Source organism: Mastigoproctus giganteus, chromosome 9, assembly GCF_048544385.1.
Source record: "Mastigoproctus giganteus isolate SK-2022 chromosome 9, ASM4854438v1, whole genome shotgun sequence".
NCBI classification, from domain to species: Eukaryota; Metazoa; Arthropoda; class Arachnida; order Uropygi; family Thelyphonidae; genus Mastigoproctus; species Mastigoproctus giganteus.
The window spans coordinates 225,385,922-225,398,379 of NC_143583.1; the positions used below are offsets into that span (position 1 = coordinate 225,385,922).

Consider the following 12,458-nt stretch of genomic DNA (forward strand, 5'->3'; position numbering starts at 1 on the left):
TTCAAGTACACATTTTTGAGTTATATCTGAACAGGAATCAGTGTGTAACTTGCTTTGTTCATAGTCAATTAAACTTTCTTTTCGAAGTCTTTTGCATGATATAGGCACCCACGTCACTTCCTTGTTTGTGGTTCATCTCTTTCCGTACATCATACACATGGAACACATCGTTCCATTATTTTCTGCCACTCACCAATTAAATGTTGGAAACCAGTCACTGTTTACACCTAAGTAGTGTTTAGAAGCACATTTTTCATTTGAAACAGACTGTGTTTCATGAGATAGAGCAGCCTCCGCAATGTCTTGTCGGAAATTGCTGGTTCTGTAGTTGTTTTCGTAATTTCATTTTTCTTAAAGAATCTTAAGAGTGTTGTTTTCTGATTTTACTTCTTACCCATTATGGGTTCTTGGTTAATCTTTGCAAGCTGGTACCTTCTGGTTAGTGCCTCCGTAGCCAGGTGGGCAGGAGCAGCAGTGCATAGCACACGCTTCTTGATTAGACCGGGGTTCGAGCTCGTGAGCCACCAAATACGGAGGATGGGGAAAGGTCAGGGAATGACCACCGCATATCCCCGGAGCAGTATGGCCTTAGTTGCTAAGGCTCCTAAAAAACCAAATAACAACAACAACAACCTTCTGGTTGAGTTTTGAGGAGGACTTTCCACTGCTTGTGTTCAGTTTACACTGTCATTTGATTGCCACCCCCATTGCCACCATGCAGAAGCAAGTGTCAATTCCAAATGGATACCAGTTTCTATTGGATACCAGTTTCTATGCATGCGATGAAGCGAGCACCAGTTGTCATATGACCAAATCCACATGACCCTCCGAAGGGGTACATACCAGTTTCTACGGAATCAAAGATAGTAGGGAAACTGCCAATCAGATCAATTCATAATCTTCTGTGTAATTATTCACTTTTTTCCATTTTTAGGAAAAAAAATTAGTAAATAGTAATAATAAGAAAATAAACACACAAAAATAATTCTCTGCGTAATTTTCGTTTTCCGCCTTTTGCCACTTTTATGAATTTTGCAGATAGGTTCATGAATTTAATTGGTTAATAATTATTGGTCATTTGCTATTGAATTGGTTATCAGTTCCTGCTCTTGAAAATGCTAAGTAACATTTAATAATGAACATACGTCTCTTGCATATAATTTAATGCAGTTACAATTTCAAGGATTGTGCTAAAAATTCTTTTTGCCAGAATGACTGAATGGAGTTAGTAGTTTCATCTGCTTTAGAAAAGGATTTGTAAGTTACATCATCAATGTCATTTACAAAACAATCATGTGATCATTCAGCCATGTGATCGAAGTTGCCAGGCAGAAAATGGCTATTCTTGGTTTCATACTGATATACGTGGAATGAAACCAAAAGATGATTTGGCAACAGAGTGTCACCTTACAAAAAGATACCAGCTAGTTGAAGACAGAAAAAAACTGTAACACAGGTCGGAAAAGAAACCTTTTCCAAAAAAAAAAGACCAAATCCACATCTGGTATTCCAACTTCATCTTTCAAGATGATTGATAAAAACTATTCTTGCAAAAAAAAGACTGGTTGAATGTAAAGCTTGTCAGAATGGTAGTCATAATTGGCATCTTCAGCTGTGATTTATTAGCTTATTGAAAATTCCTAAATGTCAAATTAAAAATGCATTTGATATTTTTTCTTTTTTTTTCTGGATGTATGAGTCTTTTGCTGCTGAATTGGTAGTTTATATAAATTGATCTGTGTAAAATGCACTTCAGTCACGAAGAGAGTTAATAAATTGTGATTTCTTCAAGAGGAATTTTTATAGGCCTATTTGTAGTTAAGCGAGCCTGTCCTGTGCAACCTTTACCCATTTACCTGCTGTTTACACGAGTAAATTCACCTATTGTCTATTGTCTTCTAACAGTTTTTTAAAAGACATTATATAAAATTTAAATGGATAACTGATCATTTTCCAGCATGTACGACATAGTTCTCCTGTGATCATCGCATCCGTAAAAATTTGTAATTATTTGGTCGATCTTCTTATCCAGAGAAACTGGTACCCCAGCTTCTCCCCTATTTTGCCATGAATTTGATCACGTGACAACTGCCACACGCTTCGACCAGGCGGCAATTCTCCTACGATCAATGCATCCATAGAGATCGTATAAACTGGTACCCCGGCACGCAGTTGATGGTTGGATGGCATTAGCTTGTATGCTACTTCACCATCATTATTTGTTGCAAAGATACATGGGAAATTGGTCATGTGACAACTTACACTTGCTTCTGTGTGGTGGCAGTTCCGTATAAAATGGTACCCATTTGGAATTGACTCTTACTTCGGCGTGGTGGTGGGAAGTAGGAAATGATCATGTGACAGTGTAAACTGGACGCATGCAGTGGAATGAGCGAAACTTGATCACTGCAGTGATGCCAAGTCCTCTTCAAAACTCAACTGGATGGTACCAGCTTGTAAAGATTAACCTTTTAGGTTATTATATTTGTGTGCTTTATTATATCTGATAGCTCAACATAAAGCACACGACAATATTCTTGGTTATCCGAATTTGCAGCATAGAACTATGCAGTGGCTGAATGTCGTCAGCATGATGGTCGAATAATGGCATAGTATTTGGGTTGGATTGCCTCCAGTGGTTCCCACAGCTGTGCCGTATACTCTGTGCGGTAAAACTGTACTCTGTGAAAGCCAGAAGTGTGCTTTATGGTTTAGTGTTGGGTTGTGTTGTCGTCTGGCTTTTCACTGCTGGATCCCTGATGGGACTCCACGTTGTCTGCCACTAACCTCTGGGAGGTAGCCAGGCAGTCCCAAAATCTCTGGCTGGTCTCTGCCAGGGTCACCCGAGCTTCCTGACAGAGACCACAAAAAAAAAAAAAAAAAAGAGAGAGAGAGAGAGAGTACGAAAATTAGGATATAGTTTAGGGGGAGAAAAGAGAGAGATAGGATGAGCCTTGAGGACAACAGCGAAAGTATCCTCAGGTGAGATGGAGATGTCTCCATCAGGTGAAAGAGGAAGGAAGGAGAAGGGGAACAAAAGTGACAGTGCAAGTGAGCACTGCATAGGTCACTATTTGGCAGGTAGAGTCAAGTCCAGGTTATTTTCTTTTGAGTCAAGTCCAAATGATGTTTAGATTTTTAGATTTTTTTGATTGTCCGATTGTTTAAAGTTTATTTCCTTGACAGGGTTTACCGCTTCTCGAACAGGTCCTGGACAAAGTGGGTGAAGGCAATATAGTCTTCTTTGTTTTCCAGTACTTGATGATCAAGGTGATTTGGAAGATAGTGTATCCTTGTGAGAAGAGTGCATCTTATATCCTCCTGGATTTCACAATCATACATAAGATGATCCCAGTTTTCAGTGGAGCTGCAATGGCACAGGGGTCATCAATGATACCCAGCGCTTCCAATTTTCCCTTGATTGATCTATGGCCAGTAAGTAGGAATGAGATGTTACAGGCCAGGGGAGAACCACGAAGGTGATTCTGGAAATTTCAGGAATGAATTTTTTAGTGATATTTCCTTTAGTAGAATTAGTCCATCTTGACTGCCAAGTCTGCATTAAGTGTTGTGTCAGCTCGCTTTTTCTCTGCCTTGATATTGTTGGCAGGATCAGTTTTGAATTCAAAGCTTAGTTGGGGGTGGGCTCTGGATGGGATAACCTCCCCTTCCTTCTGCAGGTCAATGATGACAGGATCATCATTCTGTCACTGCAACTGGGTATTGCCATTTTTACCTTGTTTTCCTTCCATTTTTAGTGTAATCCTGTCAATCGAGACCATCAGGGTTACACCTATGTGCCTGGATTGGGCTTTGAGAATGTTGATGAATGGTATTTTCCACAAGTCCATGGTGTAATTTGGGGGTTTCCAATGAGCTTTTGAAGTTTTGGACTATCCTCAACTGACACTTTGGGGAGGTGGAACAGCAAGTGTAAAAATACCCCTAGAAGGTCGGGATTTCTTAGAGGGTTCTAGATATCTGCAAAGACAATGGTGGAATCAGATTTGCTGTAATGTGCTTCAGAGCATAGTTGGGTCCTTTCCATGGAAAGTTTATGGTAGGGGAAGAAATTTGATTGAAATTGCACCGAATTTGGTAGGAAAGGTTGGGACACATTCCCTGTCCAACTATTGCAACACTTTGAAGTACTTCCCCAGTCAAGGGCCAGATCCTAGTGCGGCGGCTGTGTTATACCGGAGCGCTTCTCTGTTATCCCTCTTCGAGCCGCATGGTGACCATACCGATCTTGCAAACAAAGGAAAATAGAGAATAATGCTACTATCTGGCTAATTTCCCTATAAGGAACCAAAAGTTTTTCACCTAGGCACTCCTCGGATGAGTCTTCGGGTGGAGACACAATTTGGAATTTTAACTGCAATTTAAACACATTTTTATGGAGCGTCATTACCTGAGTCCGACTGCAAAGGCTGCCATATTGGCTTTTTTTTTGGAGCTGTCGAATAAGTGTAAAGTGTGTTTAGGGTCAAACGGCACCAGGGGTTCCCCCATCTCCGCCTAGTTTACATTGTGGGTAAGCCAGTTGACTGGAAAAGCCAGAGATTTAAAAGTGTATGGACTTTGTATATGTGTGATGCCTTGTACCGTTGTTCATCCAGTCATTTAGCCGCCGGGCCCCTACTGAGGCCCAATGTTGCCCCACTTACGCTCCGTGGAGGCAGACCAGGAACCCAGTAGTCTGTTTCACTCTGGCAGGTCCTGCCATTTAATTTCCTGAGATTTCGGTGGCTAGGACCTTAAAAAAAAAAAAAAAAGAAAGAAAGAAAGAAACACGTCGACGTAGGGGTAGAATCGCTTAGTTTTGCTGGGCCAAGTTATGGGCGTAAGGTAATTTATATATGTTAAGTTTTTGGTATGTAGGGCTTTCGCTAGCGTATAGATAGAGAGGGGGGGAGGCAGAAGGCTGGGGGGAGAAAGACAGAAATATGGGGCCAATAGAGTAGGTAGCCCCAGTTTTCAGTGGGACATGCCCATGTCCCACCAGAGTAGGGTGGAGAGGAGGGGAGGACGAAAATGTCCCCCCTCCCCCCAAGGAAGTAGGTATAAAGGTGAAGGGGGCTAGAGTGCCCTCTTCAGATCGCCATATGGCTATCGGCAGCTATTGTTTCAAGTTTCTTTACATTGTGCTGGCTGGTGTCTCAATAGTGGTACTTGATGTCAGTCATTGTAGATGGTGATTAATGTCCTTCTCCTGACGAAGAGGTCTTGTGCGAACTGGGATAATGCTCTATATTCATCCTCAGTATCTATGAAATGGGATTCCAATCCTTTTGGTAGGTATCTTATTTTTGTTATAAGTACCCCCTGAGGTCTTCATATTGTGGGCACTCTTACACTATTTGATTCCAGCTTTCTCTCCCCCCACGTACAGTTGGGGTCCTCAGTGAGTCCGAATCCGTGCAGCTTCTCATTGTAGGGTCCGTGTCCTGTTATTAGAGATGTCAAATGATACCCTGGGAAGTACCAGGTCGGCTGTTTTGGGTAGATTTTATGGAGATCTGGTAGATATCTTCTGGTTATCTTGCCCTTGGTGGTCTCCGTCCATCTTCTCTGCCATAATTTTAGCAGGTGGTTCTGTAATCTAGTTTTTTTCCGTTTTTAGGTTGTTCGCTGGGTCAGTTGTGTAGTCCAGATGTGTGGCCGCCACTCCCCTGGATAGCAAGTATAGCAAACCTGTGCGAATGACATCCAGGTCCAAAGGAAGCGCTCCAGCAAGTACCTGTAGTGCTGGAGTACTCACTGTACTACATGCACGCGTCGTAGTTAAGAGTATGGTCCTTTGGATCATGTCCAGAATTCTTCTATTCACTGCCAGTGCAGTTTTTGGGAACCAAATTGCTGAGGCGTAAGTAATTGCTGGGAGAAACGTTGTCCTGTAATATAGCGTCAGGGCTCTTTTTTGAGTCCCCAATCTTTCCTAGTAACTCTGGCTACCAGTGCAGAATAGCTCCTGATTTTTTTTCTTATGTACTTTAGGTGCAGCTGGAACGAGAGGTTGTTGTCCAGTACCACGCCTAGGTACTTAAGTTGGTTTACAAACTTAATGGTGACATTGTCAATTTTTCTTTGCGGTGGTCGTCGCAATTGCAGGGTTCCTTTAAGCAGGATTGAAGAGGTCTTTATGGGTGAAATTGTGAGCTGGTGTTTTGCGGCCCATTGCTGGAGTTGCTGCAATGCCTGGTTTGCTTGGGTTTCCAACTGGGCCCGGGAATCTGCTCCCACGGTCAATATCAGGTCATCAGCGAATGCTTGTGTCCTGACGGGTCCCAGATCCATCACTAAGAACTCATCTAACACCATATTCCACAGGAGTGGTCCCAGCACCGACCCCTGTGGACAGCCTCTGTGCACTTCTCTTGTGACCTTATGGTATTCTACATTGATCTCCACTCTTCTATGTGATAAATAGTTTTCCATGACCTTCAATAGGTTTGTTGGCACCTGTGCCTCCCTCAACCTCGCCAGGACGCTTGGCCACCAAAGTGAGTCAAACGCCCCAGCAAAGTCAACCGAGATGAGAAGCAGGTACTTGTTTCTACATTCTTGCACCGTCCTGAGTAGGTCCCTGGCTTGAAGCCATACTGATTCGCGGCATGGAGTCCAGCTTTTCCGTAGTGAGCAATTATTCTTCTGTGAAGTAGTCTTTCGAATACTTTACTTACCACCGAGAGCAGTGCGATGGGTCGATATGCATCTGGGTTTTCTGGGTTTTTTTGGAATTAGTTTTAAGTTGGCCATTTTCCATGCCTTTCGAAAGTGGCCGGCTTCCAGGCATCTGTTGTATAGGGTGAGCAATAGGTACGGTGCGTATTCAACAGTTTTCTTTAAGATTTCAGGCTCAATCATGTCGAGACCTGGGCATTTCTTGCTTCTTACTCGACTAGCTGCCACGCTGAGCTCGTCATTGGTAAAGGGGGGCTCCATTGCCTGATTAGTGTAACTGGCATTGCTCTCGCATATTTCGCTCTGTGCTGGTAGTATCGGCATCGCTGGTTTCTGGTAGATTGTGTCCAGTATATTGTCCATCGACTGCTCCCAGGTCGTGGTAAGGTTTCCCTGCTGGGTCCTGGTGGTGGCATTCACCTCCCCTCTGGGCATTTTGTTGGTGGTTACCTTGTAGACTAGGCCCCAGGGATCAGTGTTTCCTTCTGTGGATACCAAGAGCATCTTTTGCTCTTCTTAATGGCATCAGTATAGCGGTTTCTTATCTCCCTATATTGTTGTCTCAGGACTTCGACTTCGTTTGCAGGCCATGATCTGCGGGCCCTCTGAAAGTCCTTCCTTGCTTTTATCGTTTGCCGCCGGAGCATGGCAATTTCTCGAGTCCACCAGGGTACTGCCCCCAGTTGGGGGTGTTTTTTTCTCATTGCTTGGTTACTGATAGTTGTCATCAGTTCCTTAGTAACTTTCTGCAGGTCGTCCAGGCTGTTCAATGGGTTCAGGGTTAGTGGGTTACTGTTGATCGCTGTGGTCAGTAGTTCTTTGAATAGCGGCCAGTCCGCTTTGTCAACTGCATATCTATGGCATCGTTGGTTGATTGTTGTTGCTCTTGTCATTGTTCTTGTTATTGTGCAAGTTATAACTCGGTGATCCGAGGTGGTCCAGGCTTCCTCCACCCTCCATTCGGCCATGTGGTTCGCCAGGTTCCTAGTGGCTAAGGATATGTCGATTGTGGCCTCCCAGAGGGTGTTACAGAATGTCGGTAACTGGTGTGGCTGGTTTAGGACCGCTAACTGTGATCCTGTCAGGTAATTCTCAAGCTGCTGTCCGTTTGCTGTCCCTTTTCTATCATCTGTAGCGCTATACCATAGTGGGGAGCGGCAGTTTACATCCGCACCTATTATGATTCTTTTGTTTGGCAGGATGTTCTGTAGGTAGCGTAGGTAGTTGATGGCGATCTCTATTTCTTTTCCCGGTCTACTGTATAGAGCCACCACGTAGAGGGAACCCAGTGCTGTGATGAGTTGGGCACAGGCTGCCCAAGCCGTGCATAGTTGCGTTATTCTTGTTGTGGTAATATTCTTGTTTCTGACCAATACCGCCTCCCACGGGGTGTCTTCTTCTGTGTGGATCACTTTATATTGTAATGGGTAGCCTGCCACCCGCCTTGCATGGACGTATGGCTCCTGTAATATAATAACGTCTATGTTCTCTTCATCGGCCTTGACCCGAATCTGGTCAGCCACCGCTTTTGCTCACTGGGCATTTGTTTGTATTATTTTGATCATGGTTGTGTTATATTTCTTAATTTTTGTACCCATAATCGATTCTGTTTTGGTAGGTGCTCTTGGCTTTTATATAGATTGGGCAGTTAGGATCCCTGATTGAGTGTGTATATATTCGAGTTTCATTGTTTTACAATTTGCGCATGTGGCTTCCTTGTCTTTGTGTGGGCATTCTTTATATTCGTGGCCCTTTTCAGTGCAATGTCCGCATGTTGGGACTGTCTGGGAACAGACGTGGCTGGAGTGAACGAACTTACAACATCTAAAACATTTCGGTACTGCCACCTGCTCACGAAAACGATAGCTTCCCCATTCTATGTAGACCCTTGTCCGGTCCTTTAGGACTTGCCACGCCTCCGGGATTAGTTCCACACTCCAGCTGTTTTTTAAGCCTCCTCTCGCCTCTATGTGGAACTTTGGTGTTATAACTTCTTGCGGCTGCTTGTCCGGGATCTCGCGTTGGAGGTTTCTGTGGTAAAATTCTTCAGCTATCTGGGTGGCTGTAATTTCTGGGCTAACGTCATAAATTAATATATTTGGTCCCTTCCTTTTGGGCGGCTGGGCCGTTAATCCAAGGTCTTCAATCTTGGGGTTTTCAATGATGCTCTGGATTTCTTGCCTCGTCTCTGTCTTTATTACCAGTCCTACATCTCTCGTCTTTCTCATCCCTTTTATTCGTGTTAGCTTCAGGTCCTCCTTCATGCTATTTATTACTTTTGCTTTGAGGCCTTCGCTTGTGGGAATTTTTCCTATTTGTTTCGGTCTAAGTATCACGAGGTTTGGTGTTGGTAGGAGTGTCTTCCTCTTCTGGTGCGTTGTTGTCTGTTGCATTTCCGTTGGGGTCCTCAGCGTTTCTGAATATGTCGGGGCGCCCTGGCATTTGTCTTGCCCCGCATTCGATGTGGTTGTGTAGCCGTGTGATGGCTCTCTCGTTTTCAACATGTGTGTCATGCAGGATTGTCTCCATCTTGTGAAAGATGGTGACAATCTGTGATTTCAGGCCAGACGATATCCTACTAAGATTCTCCTTAAAAATAGTTTCGAGGGCCGTTTTCAGAAAGAGAGTTTTCTCATATACGGAGCCCTCTGGTATGGTATGGTCCAGACATAGTTCTTGTTGTTTTTCATCATTTCTTTGTTTTTGCGATGCATTGGCTTCTGGCTGTTCCTTTGTTTCAACCCGAGATCGTGTTTCGCGTTTCGGTTCGGGAACCAATCGCTTGCGGGTTTTCCGCTTTGTTGGGGGGGTCCCAGGTCGGGTGTCCTCTATATCCTCCAGTTGATCAATAATGATGGGGTCATCATTTTGTGTCTCTGTCAGGGAGTGTTTGTGCTTGTCTTTCCCCTCCATATCCGTGGATTCCGGATTACCGGGACTGTTCGGTTAATCGGGTTCACAATGTTGGGGTTAGATGGTTTATTAAAAGTGATTGTGATTGATGCCAACCACAAGTTCATGGGTGTATTTGAAGGCACACACAGTGGACTGTGTAAGTTTTTGGTCTCCCCACAGCACTTGGAGTGCGGGGGGGGGGACGCCGGATATAGAAATGCTCCTAAAAGGACGGGACTACTTTCCCAGCGGGATATCTAGTAGCGGCGAAGACGTTCATGGCATTCAGATTTCTAGTAGAAGCACAGGTGCGAAGATAGCCTCTCTCTCTCTCTCTCTCTCCATGGAGAGTTTATGGTGGGGGGGCACATTAAAGTCATATTTCTTTGGTGATATTATTCGGTAAAGACACAGATTGATAGAGAACAACTGCTCAGTTTGCACTAGTTGGGGCACCTCCCCAGTCAAGGTGTCAAGTGGAAACGCGGCCGCCGTGTTATATCAGCAGCCTCTCTATAGCCCTGTTGTCAGCGACATGGTGACCATGCAGTCTGGGAGCTGTCGAATAGTGGGAGGTCTTATAACTGCATATGTAGGTTATGTACTGGAAAGCTGAGTTCTACTGATCTTTCGTCGTCCAATCATAATTCCAGCTGACGTGGTATCCGCTCACGTCGCATTAACCTCGATCACATAGTATGTTTGATTTAATATTGATCTAGATCAGTGAGCAGTACCATATAATACTGCGAGAATCGCTTAAAATTTTAGCCAGGCGGTCAGTTAGATTCACCGGGCGGTGCACCCATTCGATAGGTTCTTGAGAGAACACTGATCCTTCCTAAAATGAGGCCTCCAGGATCTGTATGCAGTACTCATGCACATTACTCCCGGGTCTTTTTCGTTTTCTACCACCCTAAGCGGAGGACCACACAGTTGGTATGTTTCTCTGGGATTATTTTATTGTAAAAACAAAGATCTAGTATATTGCTTTCCGTGCCTCTTATTTGTATCTTCCACTAATAATGTTCCATTTTGCAGCTCAGATGGATTTAAGGACTGGAAATATCTAAATTCAACATTTGTTTCATGAGAATTTGTTACAACACAAACAATTTTACAAAATTCAAATTATTAGAAAAGGATCTTCAACAGTGGCCCATTTGATGACATTGGACAAGCAGCATTAAGAAATGAAATTTCAAAATGACAGCATATATTGAAAAATAATATTAAAATGTATATTGTATATTGTTCTGTGCTGAAAATAATTTATCATTTTGTGAATATGCTAATAATATTGATACTGAAGGAAAAAATTGTGGTATATTTTTAAACTTGATCAAATTTGTCAGACAATTTGATGTTGGTATGAAAAATGCTTTGGAATTGCAAATTAAACACCACACTAATTATTTATTGGCAGAAATTCAAAATGAATTTATTAATTTGTTAGTATCAAAAGTACGAAGTGAAATAATAAAAAAAATCCAAATAGTTAAATATTATAGTATAATATTTAATAGCATTCTAGATGTTCCTGTTGTAGTAAGGTTTTAGGAGCATCAGCAACTAAGGCCATATTGCTCTGTGTATATTGTCTGTAAATTACATGAAGTGATTGTTCTGAAGTGATTTTCTGTTTTTTGGATGAAAAACCTGAGTTTCTGTGAGGAAAAAACTATGCTTGGGACCGACTTACTCAGCGACGTTGTGCAGTGGCCCATAAAATTCCTCACGTCATCGACGGGACTGGAACTCTGGTCTTTTTCGCTGAGTGTGGGGTGGATGGCGATCCTAATTTGGCGGAGGATGGCGATCCAACTGTGCTACCCACGAGGGCACTCCAGATGTATCACACAGAGACCAATTAATAGAAATGATTGGGTATGTAAAATTTTCAGATGATAAATATACACTTGAAGAAAGGTTCATCGATTTCATAAACACAACAGAAAAAACAGGAGAGTGAATTGCATTGGCATTAGCATTAGTAGAGGCATTTGATGCAAGAAAGCAAGCTTATGCAGCATCAGCCAAAAAAAAAAAAAAAAGTAAAATAAATAAATAAAAAATAACCGCTTCCACTTCACCCCTCTGTTCGTTCGAAATACCTGTCCAGCTGAGCCTTAAACTTATTTAGGCTATCAACTTCCACGACGAGGGATGGAAGTCTGTTCCACCTACCAACCACCCGCTGGCTAAAGGCAAATTTCCGCACATCTATCCTACATCTGTCTTTCCTCAATTTGAACTTATGCCCTCTCAGGTGATTATTCTGAGCAAGAGGAAGAATCCCATCAGCATTGAGCATGCTCAAACCATTCAAGGCTTTGTACACCTCTATCAGATCACCTCGCTGGTGCCTAGTCTCCAGACACTGTAATTCGCAAAACTTAAGCCTTTCTTCGTAAGAGCACCCCTTTGTGCTTTCCATTCACTAATCTTGTTGCTCTTCTCTGTACTCGTTCCAGCAGCTCTACATCCTTCTTGAAATGAGGCCTCCAGGCCTGTATACAGTACTCTAGGTGTGGCCTGACCATTGCCTTATACAAGGGAATAATCACCTCCTTATCCCTGCTAGAAAAATTCCTATATATCATTGACAATACACCATGAGCTACTCTTGCAGCCCGTCTGCACTGTCAGGGAACTTCATATCTGCTTGCACAACTACCCCCAGGTCCCTTTCATTCTCTACCACTGTCAGTGTAGTACCACAGAGTTGATACGTTGCTCTGGGGTTGCTGTTTCCCATATGTAGTACTTTACATTTGTCAATGTTAAACTTCATTTGCCACCTCTCGGCCCATCTGCTCAACCTTTCCAGATCCTGTTGCAGCAGCATAGTGTCAGTAGTGTCCTTGACAACCCTGCCA

At 43.2% G+C, this 12,458-nt stretch overlaps 1 protein-coding gene across 1 annotated transcript in view; it reads left to right on the forward strand.

The window, feature by feature from the left end:
• The window catches only part of LOC150081141 (ubiquitin carboxyl-terminal hydrolase 8-like), a 581,739-nt gene that overhangs the window by 177,741 nt on the left and 391,540 nt on the right, over positions 1 to 12,458 (forward strand). The window lies entirely within an intron of this gene.